The sequence below is a fragment of the Eriocheir sinensis genome, chromosome 23, assembly GCF_024679095.1.
Source record: "Eriocheir sinensis breed Jianghai 21 chromosome 23, ASM2467909v1, whole genome shotgun sequence".
Taxonomy (NCBI): Eukaryota; Metazoa; Arthropoda; class Malacostraca; order Decapoda; family Varunidae; genus Eriocheir; species Eriocheir sinensis.
In genome coordinates this window covers 7,681,789-7,686,614 of record NC_066531.1, presented here as the reverse complement: position 1 = coordinate 7,686,614, position 4,826 = coordinate 7,681,789, and the positions used below count along the sequence as shown (strand labels likewise).

General features: G+C 45.9%; 2 long non-coding RNA genes across 6 annotated transcripts in view; one reads left to right on the top strand and one right to left on the bottom strand.

The window, feature by feature from the left end:
- LOC127002456 (uncharacterized) overlaps positions 1–4,571 on the bottom strand; it is a 9,334-nt gene extending 4,763 nt beyond the window's left edge. The window contains exons 1-2 of one of the 4 annotated variants that reach the window (XR_007756286.1): positions 4,419–4,571; positions 3,926–4,030 (exon numbers count right to left, since the gene is read on the bottom strand). This is a non-coding gene — a long non-coding RNA (uncharacterized LOC127002456). Of the gene's footprint in view, positions 1–3,615; positions 3,868–3,925; positions 4,031–4,135; positions 4,360–4,418 lie in introns of those variants that run through there. The other 3 variants (XR_007756289.1, XR_007756287.1, XR_007756288.1) reach the window with 3 other exon arrangements.
- Positions 2,139–4,318, top strand: LOC127002455 (uncharacterized). 2 transcript variants are annotated; one of them, XR_007756284.1, is made up of 4 exons: positions 2,139–2,791; positions 2,895–3,565; positions 3,876–4,085; positions 4,191–4,318. It is a non-coding gene; the product is annotated as an uncharacterized LOC127002455 (long non-coding RNA). The 2 variants fall into 2 exon arrangements; XR_007756283.1 differs by having other exon boundaries at positions 2,895–3,670.
- Positions 4,572–4,826: the final 255 nt, after the last annotated feature.

Here is a 4,826-nt window from a genome sequence, read left to right as displayed (position 1 = left end):
TGTGGCTTTACTGTGTAGCAGTGATGGGCCAAATTTGTGGCTTTACCGTGTAGCAGCGACGGGCCAAATTTGTGGCTTTACCGTGTAGCAGTGATAGGCCAAATTTGTGGCTTTACCGTGTAGCAGCGACGGGCCAAATTTGTGGCTTTACCGTGTAGCAGCGACGGGCCAAATTTGTGCCATGATATAAACCCCCAAAAATAGATGATACATAATCTGATCACAAATGCTTTGATATATATTATGAAAGGTTTTCATGAGTGATGATTTTTTCTCATTTTTCTCGCTTAGAGGGACCATTAAGAAACATGATCCCCGCAGCTACCGGGTTAAAATCCACCCTTTTTAAACTTGTCGACCACACAAAGTAGAGTGGGGGGAAGGCCCTCACGACAGCAGAGTGCAAAACATATCTAGAGAGACCTGGACCAGATCACTCACTGTTCAGATAAGTGACATATGTCCTTTATTATCACTACCAAATGTAAAGTAATGCACATCGGGTCAAGAAATAGCAACAACACATACTTTTCCTCTTCCTGATGCTACCCTTGTATAATTCCATGGTAAGACCGCACCTCGAGTATGCAGTACAGTTCTGGTCTCCTAATTACAGAAAGGACATTGCTTTACTGGAAAGGATTCAACGACGCGCCACAAAGATGATTCCAACCTTAAGGGCTCAACCGTACGAGGAACGACTCAAGCGACTCAATCTCTTTACATTGGAGAAAAGACGCCTACGAGGGGATATGATTCAAGTCTTCAAGTATCTGAAAAAGTTCAATAACGTCGATTACTCCAAATTCTTTCAACTACAAACCAACTCAAGAACTAGAAATAACGGTTGACCCATTCAGTCGAGTCGATGTAACACAGACATCGGAAGGAATTTCTTTTCAAACCGAGTCATCCGTCACTGGAACAACCTTCCCTCAGAAGTGGTAAATGCGAATACCATCAACTCCTTCAAATATAGAATCGACCGTCACTTCGCTGCGTCGGGAGTAAACTGAATATCGAGGTGCTTACATCTACTCCTCAATATCAAGGTGCTTTCATCTGCTCCTCAATATCGAGGTGCTTACATCTACTCCTCAATATCAAGGTGTTTCCATCTGTTCCTCAATATCAAGGTGCTTTCATCTGCTCCTCAATATCGAGGTGCTTTCATCTGCTCCTCAATATCGAGGTGCTTTCATCTGCTCCTCAATATCAAGGTGCTTTCATCTGCTCCTCAATATCAAGGTGCTTTCATCTGCTCCTCAATATCAAGGTGCTTTCATCTGCTCCTCAATATCGAGGTGCTTTCATCTGCTCCTCAGTATCGAGGTGCTTTCATCTGCTCCTCAATATCAAGGTGCTTTCATCTGCTCCTCAATATCGAGGTGCTTTCATCTGCTCCTCAATATCGAGGTGCTTTCATCTGCTCCTCAATATCGAGGTTCTTTCATCTGCTCCTCAATATCGAGGTGCTTTCATCTGCTCCTCAATATCGAGGTGCTTTCATCTGCTCCCCAGGCCCCAAGTGGCTGTCGAGCAGATTGAATCACCAAAGCGGGCAACCTCGTAATGAACCAATAGGCTTTCTGTTGCCTGCATTTCCATGTTTCCTCTTTCTCCTTCCTCCTCCTCCTCCTCCTCCTCCTCTGACCAATACTTCTTCCTTTACCAACAGGCGGGAAGAAACACAGCAGCAAAGACCAAGAAATAAGAAAGTCCTCCTCCTCCTCCTCCTCCTAAAAAAGAGGCGGGTGTCTGGAGTACAAAGTTGAGGACGACGAAGGTTGGGGCCAACGGAGAGCTTGTGGAGGTGTTGCGACCCGCTGCTGAAGAGGAGAGGCCCCGTGTGTGTGTGTGTGTGTGTGTGTGTGTGTGTGAGAGAGAGAGAGAGAGAGAGAGAGAGAGAGAGAGAGAGAGAGAGAGAGAGAGAGAGAGAGAGAGAGAGAGAGAGAGAGAGAGAGAGAGAGAGAGAGAGAGAGAGAGAGAGAGTGAGAGAGAGAGAGAGGAGAGAGGAGAGAGAGAAGAGAGAGAGAGAGAGAGAGAGAGAGAGAGAGAGAGAGAGAGAGAGAGAGAGAGAGAGAGAGAGAGAGAGAGAGAGAGAGAGAGAGAGAGAGAGAGAGAGAGAGAGAGAGAGAGAGAGAGAGAGAGAGAGAGAGAGAGAGAGAGAGAGAGAGAGAGAGAGAGAGAGAGAGAGAGAGAGAGAGAGAGAGAGTTGTTTCTGAAATTCTTATCAGGAAATCTCTTTAGGCGTGACGAGATAGATAGAAGCGATAGAAATAGAGATAGAGATAGAGGAGGGATAGAAATAGAGATAGAGATAGAGGAGCGATAGAAATAGAGATAGAAGCGAGATAGGCATTGACAGAGATAAAGGAGAGAGATAAGAGATTCATGTCCTCAGATTATACCGTCTCTCCCAGCATCTATTTCCAAAACTATAAAAGAAGAAAAATCATGCTTCTAATAAGTGTTTTTTTAGGTTCATGGTATAGAAGAAGGGTCACACTACCAGCAGGGTCACCAAACTACCCCTGGAAACGCCCACAACTCCTATGAAAGCCTTGTCAAATATGTGTTTCTAGGTTCATGGTATAGAAGAAGGGTCACACTACCAGCAGGGTCACCAAACTACCCCTGGAAACGCCCACAACTCCTATGAAAGCCTTGTCAAATATGTGTTTCTAGGTTCATGGTATAGAAGAAGGGTCAGACTACCACCAGGGTCAACAAACTACCCCTGGAAACGCCCACAACTCCTATGAAAGCCTTGTCAAATATGTGTTTCTAGGTTCATGGTACAGAAGAAGGGTCAGACTACCAGCAGGGTCATCAAACTACCCCTGGAAACGCCCACAACGTCACCGAAAGCCTTGTTAAATATGTGTATCTAGGTTCGTGGTACAGAAGAAGGGTCACACTACCACCAGGGTCAACAAACTACCCCTGGAAACGCCCACAACGTCTTGAAAGCCTTGCCAAATTTGTGTATGTGCGGTAAAATGTTTGAGAATATGACCCCAAAAAATGCCCACAACGTCTACGAAAGCCTTGCCAAATTTGTGTGTTTGGGCTCCGAAATGTTTAAGAAAGGCATGACCCACAGAGTTACCGATGCGCGTGTGACGACCTGGCGACTCATGACTACGGCCTGAAGGCGTATATAGCTGTGACGCTCTTCTTCCTGTGGGTGTGTTTGCTCACTCCTACGACCCCAGGACAGTGTTGAGGTATGGAGGGAGAGCATGGTAGGTAAATAGGAGAGACTGAAGGAAAAGGCAGATGTACAGAGGATGGCCCGGGTGGATTTATAAGTAGAGAGAGTAGTAGTAGTAGTAGTAGTAGTAGTAAAAATTGTACTAGGGCGCACTTTCAGGAAACAGTTTTTAACATTTTGCATTACTCTAAGATAAAGACTGAACACAGATAGTTTTGATATTACGTGATATAGCAGGAGAAACTCGACGCATGGGACAACTTACTTTTTCAATACACGAGAAACACACGTATAAAGTTGGAATTATAAGACACTCGCTTCGTCGGGTTCCAGTGAGTGTTTCTTCAGGTTCACGGTACAGAAGAAGACTCACACTACCACCAGGGTCATAAAACTACCCCTGGAAATGCCCACAACTCCTACGAAGGCCTTGTCAAATATGTGTTTCTTCAGGTTCACGGTACAGAGGAAGACTCACACTACCACCAGGGTCATAAAACTACCCCTGGAAATGCCCACAACTCCTTCGAAGGCCTTGTCAAATATGTGTTTCTTTAGGTTCATGCAAAGGAAGACTCACACTACCACCAGGGTCATAAAACTACCCCTGGAAATGCCCACAAATCCTACGAAAGCCTTGTCAAATATGTGTTTCTAGGTTCACGGTACAGAGGAAGACTCACACTACCACCAGGGTCATAAAACTACCCCTGGAAATGCCCACAACTCCTACGAAGGCCTTGTCAAATATGTGTTTCTTCAGGTTCACGGTACAGAGGAAGACTCACACTACCACCAGGGTCATAAAACTACCTCTGGAAACTCCCACAACGTCTACGAAGGCCTTGTCAAATATGTGTTTCTTCAGGTTCACGGTACAGAGGAAGACTCACACTACCACCAGGGTCATAAAACTACCCCTGGAAATGCCCACAACGTCTACGAAGGCCTTGTCAAATATGTGTTTCTTCAGGTTCACGGTACAGAAGAAGACTCACACTACCACCAGGGTCATAAAACTACCCCTGGAAATGCCCACAAATCCTACGAAAGCCTTGTCAAATATGTGTTTCTTCAGGTTCACGGTACAGAGGAAGACTCACACTACCACCAGGGTCGTAAAACTACCCCTGGAAACTCCCGTGTTTCTAGGTCGTTCAGAGGAAGAAGACTCACACTACCACCAGGGTCATAAAACTACCCCTGGAAATGCCCACAAATCCTACGAAAGCCTTGTCAAATATGTGTTCTTGGCCGGCGAAATGTCTTGTAATACGACTCGATGTGTGTATGTAAGGACTAAGGAACGATCGAGGCCGCTGTACGGACGACGAAGGGAAAATAAACTTGTAAAAAATCCTCCGAGTGATTTACCCACAAAGCCACAACCCTGTCACCTCTTGTGTTGCAGCCGCCAAGATGGTGAAAGCGGCGACTGTGTGCAGCAGCTCTCCTCCTCCTACTGATAGTCTTCTACCTCTTAAATTCCGCCTCCATGTTGCCTCTCTTTCTATCTTCTATCGCTTTTTTCAGGCTGGCTGGTCTTCTGAACTTGCTAGCTGCATGCCTCCCCCCCTCCCGCGGCCCCGCTGCACACGACTTTCTACTC